The sequence below is a fragment of the Pyrus communis genome, chromosome 14, assembly GCF_041283825.1.
Source record: "Pyrus communis isolate YQ-2024b chromosome 14, ASM4128382v1, whole genome shotgun sequence".
NCBI classification, from domain to species: domain Eukaryota; kingdom Viridiplantae; phylum Streptophyta; class Magnoliopsida; order Rosales; family Rosaceae; genus Pyrus; species Pyrus communis.
Window position 1 is genome coordinate 15,410,141 of NC_142578.1, and position 18,354 is coordinate 15,428,494.

Consider the following 18,354-nt stretch of genomic DNA (forward strand, 5'->3'; position numbering starts at 1 on the left):
ACCATTGTCAATCCAAAGGGAGGGTTCGAATCTGCCAAAGCAATTACTTTGAGGAGTGGAAAAGAAGTTGGCACTACATCCACACCACCCAAAACAAGTCCTAATGAAGATGAGACGTTGCAACATGAAGAGAAGGCTCCAAACATGCCCACGGCAAGGACACAACATCTATTGCCGCAAGCATCTAAGGACACTACTTCATCCAATACATCCCATTCGGCCACCAAAGGTAAGTTAAGTTCAAATTTGATTGATTCTAACCCCGTTCCACCCAATGTTCCTTTTCCTCACAGATTTTTGCAAACAAAGAAGGAGGAGCATGAGAAGGACATTCTTGAGACATTTAGGAAAGTTCAAGTCAATATCCCGCTCCTAGATGCCATAAAGCAAGTGCCCAAATACGCTAAGTTCTTGAAAGAATTGTGCACTACAAGGAAGAGGCCATCACATAAAGAGGTAGTAAGGGTAAGTGAGAATGTTTCCGCTGTTTTACAAAGAAAATTACCACCAAAGTGCAAAGATCCAGGTAGCTTTACAATCCCTTGTATTATTGGTCAAACTAAGTTCGAACATGCTATGTTAGACTTAGGAGCTTCAATTAACGTCATGCCATACTCTATTTATGCTTCAATGAACCTTGGTGAATTGAAAAATGATGGTGTGATTATTCAATTAGCCGATAGATCTAATGCCTATCCAAAGGGAGTATTGGAAGATGTTTTAGTGCAGGTGAATAATTTGATCTTCCCGGCGGATTTCTATGTCCTTGAAATGGAGGAAACTACCCATGCTCCATCCTTGCCGATTCTTCTTGGGAGGCCATTCATGAAGACAGCACGAACTAAGATAGACGTGTTTAAAGGCACTCTAACAATGGAATTCGATGGGGAAGTGATTGATTTTAATATTTCTGAAACTATGAGATTTCCTAATGATGATCACTCATGTTTCTCTATTGATATTCTTGATTCTTTGGCGCAGGCACACCTTGATCAATTACATGGCGATGCACTTGAAACGGTCATTACAAATGGCATAGAATTGAAGGATCACATGGCTGCCACCATAGCAACCCACGGCACACAATTGAACACCCATGCCGTGGCCTTTGATGAAGATGTAATTGAGACCGTGGCAGCCCTAGAGTCATTGCCACGGCTCCAAGGTAAGCACCCTAGTCCAATTTCAATTCCAATTACGACTAATAAGTTGCTTCCTTCTATAGAACAACCACCTACACTTGAGCTCAAACCGTTGCCAAATCACTTGAAGTATGTGTTTTTGGGCGAGCAAGACACATTGCCCGTCATTATAGCTTCATCACTCACGGCACAAGAGGAGGAGAAATTGGTGAGGGTTCTCAAAGAGCACAAGACGGCCATTGGGTGGACTTTGGCCGATATCAAGGGTATAAGTCCTACCACATGCATGCATCGAATTCTCATGGAAGAAGGCGCCAAACCATCAAGGGAAGCCCAACGTCGACTCAACCCACCAATGATGGAAGTAGTGAAAAAGGAAATCATCAAATTGCTTGATTGTGGCGTCATCTATCCCATCTCGGATAGTTGTTGGGTTTCACCGGTCCAAGTGGTTCCCAAGAAGTCCGGAGTCACGGTGGTGAAGAATGAAGAAGATGAACTTGTGCCTACACGTATTCAAACCGGTTGGAGGGTGTGCATTGACTATAGGAAGCTAAATGCCGCAACAAGGAAAGATCACTTCCCTTTACCATTCATTGATCAAATGCTTGAAAGGTTAGCCGGTCATTCTTTTTATTGCTTTCTTGATGGTTACTCGGGATATAATCAAATTGTCATAGCACCGGATGATCAAGAAAAGACCACCTTTACTTGTCCATTTGGTACTTTTGCATATCGTCGTATGCCATTTGGTTTATGCAATGCACCCGCCACTTTCCAACGATGCATGGTAAGTATCTTCTCCGATTATGTTGAAAAGATAATTGAAGTATTTATGGACGATTTTAGTGTCTTTGGGGACTCATTTGATGATTGCTTGCATAATCTTACTTTAATCTTGCAAAGATGTATGGAAACTAACCTTGTTTTGAATTGGGAAAAATGTCATTTTATGGTTAAACAAGGCATAGTTTTGGGCCATATCATCTCTGAAAAAGGAATTGAAGTTGATAAGTCTAAAATAGATCTTGTACGCTACTTACCCTCTCCTACTACGGTTAGAGAGGTTCGTTCTTTTCTTGGCCATGCAGGATTCTATAGGCGATTTATCAAGGATTTCTCCAAGATTGCACAACCCCTATGCCGTCTCCTACAAAAAGAAGTGGTGTTCGAGTTCAACGAGGAGTGTGAGAAGGCATTCAAGCTTCTCAAGGACAAGCTTACCACGGCACCTATCATCCTTCCACCTGATTGGACGTTGCCTTTTGAGCTCATGTGTGATGCATCCGATTATGCAATAGGGGCTGTTTTGGGTCAAAGGAAGAACAAGCATTCCCACGCCATCTACTATGCTTCTAGGACCTTGAACGATGCTCAATTAAACTATTCTACCACTGAAAAAGAACTTCTTGCCGTTGTATTTGCTTTAGATAAGTTTCGTTCATATTTACTTGGCACTAAAGTGATTGTATTTTCTGACCATGCAGCTCTTAGGTACTTATTCACTAAAAAGGAGGCTAAACCACGGCTCATTAGATGGATGCTTCTACTCCAAGAGTTTGATATTGAAATTCGAGACAAGAAAGGGAGTGAGAACGTAGTTGCTGACCATTTAAGTCGTTTGGTGTGCAATGAGGATTCCTTACCCATCCAAGAGACTTTCCCCGATGAACAATTGCTGTCCATTAAGGTATGTGAACCTTGGTATGCCGATTTGGTCAATTTTTTGGTGTCAAAACGTGTTCCAAGTACCCTAGCAAGGCACCAACGTGATAAGTTAAAGAAAGATGCACGGTTTTATGTATGGGATGACCCATATTTGTGGAAGTTTTGTGCAGATCAGATTGTGCGTCGTTGTGTGCATGATTGTGAGTTTAATTCGATTCTAACATTTTGTCATACTTATGCTTGTGGTGGACACTTTGGCACACAACGCACTGCCCTTAAAGTATTAGAATGTGGTTTTTATTGGCCAACAATCTTTAAAGATGCTAGAACATTTTGTTTAACTTGTGATCGTTGCCAACGAATGGGAAATATTGGTGCAAGGGACCAAATGCCGCAAACACCTATCTTTAACGTTGAAATTTTTGATGTTTGGGGCATTGATTTCATGGGTCCTTTCCCATCTTCGTTTGGCTTTACTTATATTTTGCTTGCGGTGGATTATGTCTCAAAATGGGTGGAAGCCAAAGCCACCCGTACTAATGATTCTAGAGTTGTTGCAGATTTTATAAAGACTAACATTTTTGCTAGATTTGGGATGCCTCGAGTGCTTATTAGTGATGGAGGCTCTCACTTTTGTAATCGTACCATTGAAGCACTACTCAAGAAGTATCAAGTCACACATAAGGTTTCAACACCTTACCATCCCCAAACCAATGGCCAAGCCGAGGTGTCCAATAGAGAAATCAAGCAAATATTGGAGAAGACCGTTGGACCAACAAGAAAAGATTGGAGTGTGCGTTTGGAGGATGCATTATGGGCCTATAGGACGGCATACAAGACACCAATAGGCATGTCCCCTTTTCGGCTAGTGTATGGCAAGCCATGTCATCTCCCCGTGGAATTAGAGCACAAGGCTCATTGGGCGATCAAGACATTCAATATGGACATAGATGCGGCTGGAATGCATAGGAAGTTGCAATTGAATGAACTTGAGGAACTTAGGCGTGAAGCATACGAGAATGCGTGCATTTACAAGGAAAAGACCAAAGCTTTTCATGACAAGATGATCCGAAGCAAAACATTCTCCATAGGGCAAAAAGTTTTACTTTTTAATTCCCGCCTTCGTTTATTCCCTGGTAAGTTACGTTCTAAATGGATTGGACCTTTTGTTGTTACTAATGTTTTTTCACATGGCGCAGTTCAAATCCAAAGCTTGAGGAATGGCCAAGAATTCAAGGTGAACGGGCATCGTTTGAAGCCCTATTATGCAAATGTTGAAGGGCAAGTTGTGGAGGATATCACACTCCATGCCGTGGGCTCCAAATGAGGATAAGAAGACGGTTCGTCCGGCTGCACGACGTTAAAGCAAGCGCTTCTTGGGAGGCAACCCATGCATTCAACGAGAGAGGATGTGGGCAATTAACCATATGAGGAATTCACCAATTCAAGCTACAAAATCAGATTTGCGTTCCTCAATCTCTATCTCTTTATTATTTTTATTTTGTCATGTTAGTTCGTTTATATTGTTTGTTTGGATGGGAGTCTTTGTGTGAAACATTGAGGACAATGTTTGATTTAAGTATGGGGGGTAAACAAAGTGTTTTTCATGCAAATTCGTGGGATTTTATCACCCATCATTTCTAAAGTTGTTTCACACTGTTTTTAAGTGTTTTTAGAGTGTTTTGAAGTGTTTTTATGTCTTTTGGTCAGAAAATCCGAAAATTTACAAAAAAATTACAAAATAGTTTTGAAAAACCCAAAAAGAGTTGTTTTTAAGTTGTTTTTGTGTGTTTGTTTGTGTCTTTGGTCACCTTCCAACACAATGATGAGGATTTGGTTTTTAATTGCATGACTATTAAAGAATGTTGTAAACATGGCTGGAAGTTGATTTATGCTTTGGATTATGCTTGGTTATGGTTATAATTTATGAATTCACATGTAATTACAAAGATAAAATCAGTTTTTGTAACATGCTTGAAGGAAGAAACTCAAACTAACGCTACATCCTTGAGAGACTTGAGCCTTTATAACGTTCTTTGGAGAGTATAATCTGTGATTTCTTGTTTTCTAAAGTCGTTGCATGATCTCATCATTCTTTGCTTGGTTGCTATTTAGAATGCATTTCATTATAGTTCCAAATACTAGAACTCATGCCCATTTCATTCAAAGCATGATATTGATTGCATAACATACAATAAGATGAAGTTGTTAGTCAAGCCAGAGCCAAAAAGCCTATCCCTTTTCATATGTATTGTAGGATTAACCCTCTTGAGCCTTTTCAAAACCTATTTTCGTTGTTAGCCACATTATCCTCACCTAGCCTAGAATAGGACTTTCCATACCTTGGTTTTTAAAGGATAGTGAAGCACGACTTAGTGTGAACTCCTTTAGTCAATTCATGGCAGAAAACAAGTGTGGGGGAAGATGATAGGGCACGAAAAAGAAAAAAAAAAAAAAAAAAGAAAGAGAAAAAAAAAAAAAGAAAAAAAGAGAAGGAAAGAAGAGAAATTCGTAGAAAAATCAAAAGAAAATAGAAAAGTGTTCAAAAGAAAGAAAAGGAGTTGAAAAATAAGTGAGAATGAACTCACAAGTGTTGGTTGTTGAAGGAAGGGTCCAAAAGAGTGAATTTGACCCTAAATGTTGCATGAATCTTCCCTTGTGTTTAAAAGTTAGTTTTTTTGCCATTAGAAGTGAGTTTAAGTGTCAATTTCATTACTTTGCTTACTATTGCTTTAAAAACGTTTGTTTATCCTTACCTTTCTTTGTTAGCCAATACCTTAGCCTCGTTACAACCCTCAACTTCTATCTTGATGTTATGTGTTCAATATGTGGAGTTTGAATTTGGTATGAGCATATGGAATCACTGGTTCTCGTTCTAAGTAGTAGCATTCCATTCATGAGATCATATTCATGTCATTGTCGTAAATCCAGAAAATGCTTTCTTTGATATAACATATGTGAGTATTAGTCTTCATATTTACATCAATCTTCTCACATATAACTAGTGTAGGGTGTGAAGTTAGAAAATCTGTGTGAAAATAGAGTGCATTCTAGTGAGGAATTGAGGGAATTCTCTAAGGCATGTTACTACATTCGAAACATTGTTTTAATTGATTATATGTGAACTAATAGGTAGTAACTATGATTAAGTGTTTGTTGAAGTATAAAGAAAGCTAAAAACCGTGGGGATGATGTTCTCTAATGGGTCATGTTCGTTGGGAATCCCTGAGATACATGTTGGAAGGTTTAGAATGCATTTTGTTTTTTATTTATTTCGTTTTGCTTGAGGACTAGCAAAAGCTAAGTGTGGGGGAATTTGATAGGAGCATATTTATGCTACTTAGTTGTGTTGTTTCCTTACACTTAGTGAGTTAATTACTATGTATTTCAGTCTTTTAAAGTATTTTCGTGTGTTTTTAGGTCCTAATGGCAAAAGGAGCAAGAAAGTGCATTTTGAGGCTATTTGGAGCATTTTTGGGCATGGATTGGATAGCTTAACAATGGAGCAAAGAGGATGGACGAAATTGAAGACAAGAAGAGCTAGGAAAGGCTACAAATCTGGTGGAAGAAGTTCTACTCCAATAAAGATAAGGAAGAAGCAAGAAACAAGGAACCTTATCCAACCTTATCCCACCTTATCCAAACCTTATCTTATCCTATCCTAGAAACCTTATCCTATCCTATCTCTAACATTATCCTATTCTCTCCTATCCAAATCAGATTGGGACCTAAACCTAGCTACTTAGGGAGAATCAATTACACATTTAAGCACATAATTCAGTTTCTAGAAGCCTTATCCACTAAATTGCCGCAAGAACTCCATTCCTTGTAGGTTTAGGAATTACAATCCTTTTCCTACACAAATATCATGTATCCTTGGCCCTTTAGGTTTAGGAATCTGCCCTAAAACTTCCCTTCTAGAAGCCTTATCTCAGCCCTATACATGTGCCGCACCAAAAACCTTCTAGAATCCCTAAATCCTAGCCAAATTCCCTATTTCCAATCCCCTTTGGTTTCTGCCTTAAGATACCCCTTTTTCAATAGGATTAGGCAATCCTTTTCCTACACTAAGTGTGCCAAACTATAGCCTATATAAACAGCCTTGGCGTGCCATTTAATCACCACCACCCCTTCACACAACATTCATACATTCATTCAGAAATCCACCCTTTGCCGTGACCTTACAACCACTTTACACCATTCCCCTACTTCCACACCTCCATCCCAACATCCTCACACCACCATCAACCCTTGCCGCACCACCCCACCTACCTAAATCCATCCAAAACCCATAAAATCATCCACAAAACCACCCTAGACCTTGTGCCGTGACTTAGCAAGGAAGAGGAGAAGGAAGACCAAGCCTTGGGCGTTTGTGCATTCAAGTTCGAGTGTTGGACGTGTCTAGGTGTAATCTATCTTTTATTTTCAATGTTTAAATCTATATTGCTTTGTTTTGTCATGAACATGAGAGGCTAAACTCGTTTTAGCCTAGGGATGCTTTGAAACCATGATTACAATTATAATATGATTTGATTAATTCCAGTTGTGATTTCATAAATTGCGAATGCAATTTACTTAACCGTTTGATGGATAACTTATTCTTGTATGTTTATTAGGGAGGCCTACTTAATTTGCATGCTTGAATTTGGGGCTAGAATATAAGGGTGTTTCACATAATCGTCACAAACTTATATTCACAAGTAGTTAAGGTTGTTTTCACAATCATGTTAAGTAAATTCCTAGCATGCGTATCATGATGTCATAGTTACAAGTGCTTTGTCAATACTTATGGTTTCCATTGAACGTAATGATCTTTAACCGTATCTCTATTATGATGTCATGTAGGGGACTTTTTGAAGAATGCTTTGGGTTGTCGTATGATGTCATCCAATCCACTAACTTAAGGGGAATCTGAGGGTTAATTAGTGATGTCACGGTTAATCTGGGGTGTTGAGGTTCATGGTTTATCGGAAAAGCAACTGGAAATCAATTTATGTTAGAAAGTATCATGTGTGGAGAAGTATCCCTTGGCTATCCCATCATCCATTAGTTTTTCTTATTTTCGTCCAAAATCTGTTTTAAAGTTTTAAGTCACTTGTTTTCTTTTAAATTCGTCCAAAATCAAAAACCCCTTTCTTATTTGTTCCAAATCTGTCCAAAAGAGTCTTTTTGAGTCTTTAGAGTCAAAACCAAGTGTATTTTCGTCCAAATTAAGTCATAGAGTCTAAATTGAGTCTTTTTGGTTGTTTTTGGTTGTTTTGAGTCTTTAAAGTTTGTTTTGAGTCATATAAGTTAGCAAGAGTCTTGTGAGTCTATTTAAAGTGTTTTAAAACATATTTTCACATCTTTGAGTCAATTTTCATTAGATTAGCAATCCCTCCTAATCCCCGGCCTAGAACGATCCCTACTTATATCTATACTACAATTGTCGAAAAGAGGGTTTAATTTGTGTGCTTATATATTTCGCATCATAATTGCATTGAGGCTTTTGATCTTTGTGATTCCACAGGCTTACTCTTGAACTGGTTTCTGCCCATCGTTGATTTTCCTTTGTGCTACTTCTTGAACTGGGCAGCATGATGGTTCATTTGGTCTCCCCCGAAGGTCTAAGCTTATCCCTTTTATCTGTTTCTTTGTTCAATCTTTCCAATTCGTATTGAAAAGGGTTGGAGGATAACTCAGCCTATGTTTGTCTCCACATGCTTCAATGTATCATTTTCACTTGCCTTACTCGCTCCCCTTTGCAGAAGTGGTCCCTTCTCCGGAAGTGTATCAACCGTTGAAGATGACTACTCGAGAGCAACGCTAGGTAAGCAATCAGGAATAGATTCCAGGCAGTTGGCTCCAGATCGGAAGACTGACTCCAAGTGCCGGCTGATTGCTTCTTTTACTTTGCCATGCGAGTAAGAACAAGGACAAAGAAAAAGACAGGGAAAGAGCATGATATGAGATACTTTTGCTTTTGACCTTGATGATATGAGATACCTTTGCTTTTGAAGAAGCGGTGAATGAATCAGCACATGTATTTGTTGTGCTGCTTCCTCCTGGGTCATCTGTACTCCAGGCATCTGGTATCATCTTTGGGGAAGAAGAAAGAATTGAGTATTTCGAAAGGCTTTGCTGGGAGTGCGCCCTCAGAGGTGAGGGAGAGTTGGGCATTTTCTTCAGGTTTGCCCTGCCATAAAAGACGAAGGTCGACATATATAGAGATAATATCAAGTGGTGGTACTTTTTACCCTTGTCGACAAACGTTTTGATCCCGCAATTCCGGCTTTTTGAAATAGTGGCGCCTATTCGATCTTTGAATACGCCTCTTCGATTTCTGAACGACGCCCCTTCGATTTCTGAACGACTCCCCTTCGATTTCTGAACGACGCCCCTTCGATTTCTGAACGACGCCCCTTCGCTTTCTGAACGACACGTGGTAGTGCAGATGCGGCTCCTTTTGACAAAGCTGCACGCGTTTTCTGAAAAGCAGAGAAAGCGTCGCCGAACTTTGCGCTTGTCGGCTAAAGATGTGTAGTTGCGATGATGGCCTCCACGTGTTTTCAGCTTTGTCAGAAATCTTTTGACAAAGTTGAACGCGTCTTCTGAAAAGCCGAGAACGCGTCGCCTAAATTACGCCGGAAATTCCGGCTTTTTGAATTGGTGGACGCGTCGCCTTGGCTTCTTATAGAGCTATCGATCACCACAACAAACACACTCTGAAGAATTCCCATTCTTGAAAATCGACTCCGACCCTTTGAAAATTTACTCCATCAACCCCTATCTTTGAACACCTTTGAAAAATGGCAAACTCATCGAACCTTAGCTTGGAATTGAGCCTTAGCAGTGATACGGGCGCGCCCCGTCAAGGTAATGTATGGCGCCCTTCTTTTTTATCTTCTAACGGTCCTCTTTCAGGTGAAGACTCTGTGATGCAGGACGCCACAACAGCTACAATAGTAGCTAAGAATCTCCTCACTCCGAAGGATAGTAGGCTGCTGTCAGGACGGTCCGATGAGTTGGCCGTTCAAGAGTCCCTCGCACTTAGTGTTCAGTGTGCGAGCTCTGTGTCCAACATGGGCCTACGCCTGCTTGCCCGCTCTCGTCAGGTGGAATCGTTGATGGCAGAGGTGGAAAGACTTAAGCAAGAGATCCAGCAGCTTAAGTACGATAATAGAAGTTTGCATGTGCTTGCAAATAACTATTCGTCGGGGATGAAGAGGAAGCTTGATGAGCTGCAAGAATCTGAGGGTCGAATTCACAATGACCGTCAAAGGCTTGCGTCTTATCTCCAGAGGCACCTTTTTCCTGGGTCATCCAGCGCTTGGCCAAGTATTGAGGCCTGGAATGCTCTAGCTCCGATGCCTCCCGCTCCGATGGCTTCCGCTCCGATGCCTCCCGCTTCTATGCCTCCCGCTTCTATGCCTTCCGCTTCTGCGCCTCGTAGTGGGGCTTCACGCAAACAACCTTTGTGAAGCTCCACCTTTCTCCATGTTTAGTATCTTTTTTTTTTTTTTTTTCTTTTTTTTTTTTTTCTTTTTTTTTTTTTTCTTTTTTTTTTTACATAAATAAAATCAAACGGCATGGAATTGGTCCTTGAATGGAAGGTGATACTTGAAGTGAACCGGCATTGGTTTGAATTCTAGTGTAGGTGCCTGATTCATAAAAAACAGCAAGTTAGTATAAAATCTAATGGAATTTGGAAAAAAATACTTACTTGTTTTGTCCGACAAGAACTCAATGACAAATACCACTCCTTTGAAAGTTTCAGGGATATTGGACTTGGCCAGATTGCAAGTGATGGTTATTACTTGTCCAATGTCATCAAATTTAACTTCTTTGGATTTTGTGGTTTCAAGAACGTCCTCTTTGATGGATTCATGACATTCCCTACTTGTCACCTTTGGAAGGGCTTCCAAGATGTCTTTTTCACTTTCTTCTTCCTTGGAAGTCATGAATCTGCAAGGAATAGGGATACTTGTTGGAACGGGGTTAAAAATAATGAAATTTGGAACAACCATACCTGTATTAGATGGCATAGGAGCAATAGGTGCCTCCGGTAAAGGTGTTTCCACCCTTTCCGTGGGTTGGGTGTATTCCTCTTCCTTGTGATTTGATTTTGATGGTTGAGGGTCCGTTCCAACCTCCTTGTCACTTCTCAACATGATAGCATTGGTGGTTTCAAATTCTCCCTTCTGATTTGCAATGGTTGAACTAGGGAGTTTGCCTTGGTCGCAAAATTGTCCTTCGAACTCCGCTATCTGCCCAATTTGCTTTTCCAGAGTAGTAAGTAATTGAAAAATCGTATCATTATCATTTGAATTACCTACATTACTTTGGGCAGGTTGTGGTGGCTGCATAGGCGTTGAATAGAACTCCTCATACGGCTGCCAATATCCTTCTTGTTGAGCCTCATTGTCTTGATTTTGTAAGCCCTGCACCAAACAAATTAATTCATCAAGCTTTTGATTATAATTTATTGACGAACTTAAATTTGGTTGGGCATATTGAATATGAGGTTGTGGTGGCTGCCAATATCCTCCTTGTTGAGCATTTTGAGGTTCCCACCACATAGAGTTTGAATGATCACTCCAATCCGAATTGTAAGTATTGGAAAACACGTTATTCCTTGATTGAAGATTCAATATATCAACTCTTTGCATTTGAGACCTTTCCATGAGCTGTGACAAAAGAGAAGCATTATCAAGTGCCATGTTGTTCTTAACAAACAAAATAAAAAAAAACTAAATCTAAAAGACAATACAGAAACAAACAATCCAAGGGATTAGCAAATTTTCTAATCCCCGGCAACGGCGCCAAAATTTGATGCGAGATTTACTTGACACTCAAATTAAACCCTCGTTTGACAATTGTAGTAGAATGGATAAGTGAGGGATCGTTCTAGACCGGGGATTAGGAGGGCTTGCTAAAACCTTCTAAATTGACTTAAAAACATAAAAACACAATATAAAACACTATTTAATGCTCGAAGAAAGCAAAACTAAAAATAAGAAAGATTAAGACTAAGATTTCAACGAAATAGGGGGGAATTGGATTTGGACGAATTTAAACTAAAATGAATACTTGGAAACAAAACAAATTGTAAATATGGATTTGACGGAAATGAATGGATGGTATGGCTAGCTAAGGGGTTCATCTCCATACATGTTACACTTGCATAATAAAATGATTTCCAATTGCATTTCAATAAACCATGAATTCTCAACACCCCGGGTTAATTAGGTCCGCTTAAATTAACCGTCAAGTTTTCCTTAAGTTAATGAATTGGATGATTGCATACGACAACCCATAGCATTCCTCACAAGTTCCCTACATGAATTGCATAATAGAGAAACAAGCAAGAATCATTAAGCATCATGAAAACTATAAGTGTTGACGAGGCATTCGTTACTATGATTGCATGAAACTTATGCCAAGAATTCGTTTAACGCGATTGTTTATAAGCAACCTCCACTACTTGTGAATATAAGTTCATAACGATTAGGTGAAACTCACTTATATTCTAGCGTCATATTCATGCATGAAAATTAAGCGCGCATTCTTAATAAACATACATAAATAATTTATCAATCAAACGGTTAAACAAATTGAATCCACAACTTATGAAACGCAATTAGAAGTAATCAAATCAAAATGCAAGCATAAACATATATTTCGAATCCCCCCCTAGCTAAAGGGGGGTTTAGTTCCTCATACAAAACAAAGAGAATTGAAATTAAACATTGAAATCAAAGAAACGCCTAAACATTCCAACAACTCAAACTTGAATTGTATGAACGTTTAGGCCCTCTTCTCTTCCTCTTTATTGTAGCATAAGGTCTAGGGATAATTGGTTTGGGGGATGGAAGTGTGGAATGGAAAAGGAGTTATGGAAATAGGTGAGGAGTGGTGGAGAAAATGGTGCAGAAAATGGAGAGAAACTCACGGCTAGAGAAGGAATGGAGTGTTTGTGTTGTGGTATCTACAATGGAATGAGATATTCTTTGAATGAATGAATGCAAGGGTATTTATAGGAGTAATGGAGGGAACATGACAGCTAGGAGGTGGGTGGAAATGTGGCTGCAAGTTTGGTGAATGATTATGAGTGAATGCATGTGAATGTGGCTAGGTTGGAAAGCTGGAAATCTGAAAATGCAAATGGGAATGCTGAAATGCAAAGGTGGCCACGGTTTTGAGTGTGTTTTGTGTTGGAAATGCATGTGAATGCATGTGAATGTTGTTTGTGTGAAGTGTGTGTGGGTTAAAGAGTGAATGGTGGTGTAATGATGAAGTGTGATGGCTGAAAATGTCAAGGGAAATGCATGTGATTGCAAGGCAAAGAATTTCAGGATGCATGTGTGTTGGTGTGTTGTGTGATTTGTTTTGTGGTTAATGGGAATGTGGTTGAATGATTAAATGGACATGTGGGGTGTAATTGCAAAGGGAATGCAAAGTGAATGAATAATGAATGCATGTGCACTGTTTTTGGGAGAAAGGTGGCTGAATGTGCATGTGAATTAGGTTGTGAAAACATGTGGAATGTGGCTGGAATTGATGAGTAATGCACGGTTTTGTTGTTGGTTCTTTGGTGATGAATGCAATGATGAAATGGATGGGAGTGCATGTGGATTAGGTGGTGTAATGATGAAGTGGGAAGTGGAAGAATGTGGTTGGAAATGGCTAAGGGGATGCATGGCTAGGAAGAAGAATGAATGATGTGCATGTGTGTGAATGCATGTGTTTAAATGGTTGAAATGTGTAGATGATTATGAGTATGATAAGTGATAAGTGAATGATATGTTAAGTGATAAATGAATGATATGTGGTGAGTGATAAGTGAATGGAAGTGATAAGTGATAAGTGAATGGAAGTGACAAGTGAATGGTTTGATAAGTGATAAGTGAGTGGAAGTGATAAGTGATAAATGAATGATATGTTAAGTGATAAATGAATGATATGTGGTGAGTGATAAGTGAATGATATGATAAGTGAATGCTTTAAGTGTTTAAAATAGGGAACAAAGCCCTTCCTTGCATGGCAAGGAAGGGGGACACAAGGAAACACACGACAATGTCCTAAGGTTGCAAGGAATGTTGTTTTTGTGTTCTAAAATGCGTAGGAGTCTTCAATGATGCTTAAACATGAGGTCTTTTAGGATTTAACTTTCCTACTTCAAGTCTTTAATTTCGTCCATCCTCTTGGCTCCAAGCATATGATATCCATTCCAATCTCTAATTTGCTCCAAAAGGCTCCAAAAGGCATTCTTTTGCATACCTTGCCCTTAGAACCTGAAAACACACAAAAGAAGCATAAAGGACTAAAATAACTAGAGAAACATAACGTAAATGCACGAGAACAAGCCATTTAAGTCGCATGAATATGCTCCTATCAGCTTCCGCTCCAATGGCTTCCGCTCCTATGCCTCCCGCTTCTATGCCCTCTGCTTTTATGCCTTCCGCTTCTGCACCTCGTAGTGGGGCTTCACGTAAACAACCTTTGTGAAGCTCCACCTTTCTCCATGTTTAGTATCCATTTTTTTTTTTTTTTTTTTTTTTTTTTTTAACATAAATAAAATCAAACGGCATGGAATTGGTCCTTGAATGGAAGGTGATACTTGAAGTGAACCGGCATTGGTTTGAATTCTAATGTAGGTGCCTGATTCAAAAAAAACAACAAGTTAGTATAAAATGTAATGGAATTTGAAAAAAATGACTTACTTGTTTTGTCTGACAAGAACTCAATGACAAACACCACTCCTTTGAAAGTTTCAGGGATATTGGACTTGGCCAGATTGCATATGATGGTTATGACTTGTCCAATGTCATCAAATTCAACTTCTTTGGGCATTGTTGTCTCAAGTATATCCTCTTTGATGAATTCATGAAATTCCCTACTTTGCACCTTTGGAAGGTCTTCCAAGATGTCTTTTTCACTTTCTTCTTCCTTGGAATTCATGAACCTGCAAGGAATAGGGATATTAGGTGGAATGGGGTTAGAACTAATTGGAACAACCTTACTTGAATTAGATGGCGTAGGAGCAATAAGTGCTTCCAGCAAAGGTGCTTCAAATTCTCCCTTCGGTTTTACAAGGGTTGAACTAGGGAGTTTGCCTTGGTCGCAAAATTGTCCTACGAACTCCGCGATCTGCCCAATTTGCTTTTCCAAGTGGTCCAACCTTTTGTCTTCTTGTCGAGCCTCATTGTCTTGATTTTGTGAGCCCTGCACCAAACAAATTAATTCGTTAAGCTTCTGATTATAATCTATTGACGAACTTAAATTTGGTTGGGCATATTGAATATGAGGTTGTGGTGGGTGTATAGGTCTTGAATAGAACTCCTCATATGGCTGCCAATATCCTTCTTCTTGAACATGTTGAGGTTCCCACCACATAGAGTTTGAATGATCACTCCAATCTGAACTGTAAGTATTGGAAAACACGTTATTCCTTGATTGAAGATCAAATATATCAACACTTTGCATTTGAGACCTTTCCATGAGCTGTGACAAAAGAGAAGCATTATCAAGTGCCATGTTGTTCTTCTCTAGTATTTGAATTCAACAAACAAAACAAAAATCAAAAACTAAAACTAAAATACATAACAGAAACAAATAATCCAAGAGATTAGCAAATTTGCTAATCCCCGGCAACGGCGCCAAAATTTGATGCGAGATTTATACGCACACAAATTAAACCCTCTTTTCGTCAAATTGTAGTATATGTATAAGTAGGGATCGTTCTAGACCGGGGATTAGGAGGGATTGTTAACCACTTGGATTTGACTCAAAAACGTAAACTAACAATATGAAACACTATACTAGACTCAAAGAATGCAAAACTAAACTTTAAAACACTAAAACAAACCAAAAGACTCAAAACAACACAAACACACTCAAATCTGCCTAAAAACCACTTTCTGGGCAGATTTGAGCACAAACACAAATTTGGACGAAATTAAGTAATAACTTGACTCAAGAACGTAAAAACACAATATAAAACACTAAACTAACTTAAAGAATGTAAAACTAAACACTTAAAACATTAAAACAAACCAAAAGACTCAAACATCACCCAAAACACTCAAAACTGCCTTAAAATCACTTTCTGGGCAGTTTTGAGCACTTTGGTGAATCTGGACGAAATTGGGAAATAAAATGAATCAAAACACTTAAAAGCACAAACTAAATTGATTTCTAACTAAATTGGACATTAAAGTAAAGGGGGATTTAGATTTATACGAAAATTGAAATAACAAAACAAGTTAATAAACTAAACAGATTGTAAAACGAATTTGATGGAATGGAATGAATGGATGATAGAATGGCTAAGGGGTTCATCTCCATACATGTTATACTTGCATAATAAAATGATTTCCAATTGCATTTCAATAAACTATGATACTCAACACCCCAAGTTAACCGTGATGCACTAATTAACCTTCAAATCTTCCTAACGTTATTGAATTGGATGATGCATGCGACAATTCAAAACATTCCCCACAAGTCCTCAACATGAATGCATAGAAGAGGTACAAGCAAGAATCATTAAGCTCTATGAAAATTATAAGTGTTGACGAGGCATTCGTTACTATGGATTGCATGAAACTTATGCCAAGAATTCATTTAACGCGATTGTTTATAAGCAACCTCCACTACTTGTGAATATAAGTTCATAACGATTAGGTGAAACTCACTTATATTCTAGCGTCATATTCATGCATGAAAATTAAGTGTGCACTCTCAATGAACATACATAAATAAGTTATCAATCAAACAGTTAAACGAATTGAATCCACAACTTATGAAACGCAATTAGAAGTATTCAAATCAAAATGCAAGCATAAACATATATTCGAATCACCCCCTAACCAAGGGGGGTTTAGTTCCTCATGGTACAAAACAAAGAGAATCAAAGAAACGCCTAAACATTCCAACAACTCAAACTTGAATTGTATGAACGTTTAGGCCCTCTTATCATCCATTCCTCATTCGTACAAAACAAAGAGCATTGAAATTAAACATTGAAATCAAAGAAACACCTAAACATTCCAACAACTCAAACTTGAATTGTATGAACGTTTAGGCACTCTTCTCTTCCTCTTCGTTGTGGCACAAGGTCTAAGGTGAGTTTGATGGTGTGAATGGTTTGGGGAGTGGTTGGAGTGGCTGCAATGGAGGAGAAAAGTGTTTTGGTGGCTGCTGCAAGGGTGTGGAGAGGTTTTGACGAATTTCTGGAATATGGAAGAGTGAATGAATATGAATGAGAATGAATGCTTATTTATAGGTGAAATGGGGGGAACATGACAGCTAGGAGGGAATGTGGCTGCATGTTTGAATGATTAAAGGATGCATGCGGGTTGAAATTGCATGTGCAATGAATATGTGGCTGCATGTGCAAGGGGACAATCTGAAAATGCATGTGAAAGCATGTGTTGGCTGCAATGATTAAATGGATGGGAGTGCATGTGGCTTAATTAATTAAAGGGAGTGCATGTGGAATGTTTTAAAGGATGGAATGCATGTGAATATGATGGAAATCTGATATGGTGATGGGAGATGCATGTGGCTGATTTATGCATGTGAATGCATGTGGCTGCAATGGATTAGGAATCCTTCAATTTCGTCCATTCCTTTTGCTCCAAACATAAGCTATCCATTCCAAGTCCAATTTTGCTCCAAAATGCTCCAAAATGCATCTTTTTGCTTCCTTAGCCATATGAACCTAAAAACACACGAAAATGGCTTAAACGACTAAAACAACTATGAATTAACAATATAAATGCACGAAAACAAGCTAAGTAAGTCGCCTAAATATGCTTCTATCAGCATGTCACCTTTTCGGCTTATATATGGTAAGCCATGTCATTTGCCCGTTGAGTTAGAGCACAAGGCACATTGGGTTGTGAAAACCTTCAATTTGGACATAGACGCTGCTGGAGTTCATAGGAAGCTCCAATTAGATGAACTTGAGGAGATTAGGAACGAGGCTTACGAGAATGCTCGCATCTACAAGGACAAGACGAAGGCTTATCATGATAAGATGCTTCGTACCAAAACGTTCTCCAAGGGGCAGAAAGTGTTGCTTTTTGATTCAAGACTTCGGTTATTCCCTGGTAAGTTACGTTCTAAATGGATTGGACCTCTTGTTGTTACTAATGTTTTTCCTCATGGTGCAGTCCAAGTCCAAAGCTTAAAAAGTGGCCACGAGTTCAAGGTAAATGGGCATAGATTGAAGCCTTACTACACTCTGTTTGAGGAGCATGTCGTGGAGGAAACACCCCTCCATGCCGTGGCTTCCCCTGATGTTTGATGGAGGTGTTCGTCCGACTGCACGACGTTAAAGCATGCGCTATGTGGGAGGCAATGATAGGAGCATATTCATGCGACTTAAATGGCTTGTTCTCGTGCATTTACGTTATGTTTCTTTAGTTATTTTAGTCTTTTAAGCTATTTTCGTGTGTTTGTAGGTCCAAAGGGCTAAAGGAGCAAAAAGATGCATTTTGGAGACTTTTGGAGCACTTTTGGGCTAAGGATGGATAGCTTATGCTTGGCGCCAAAA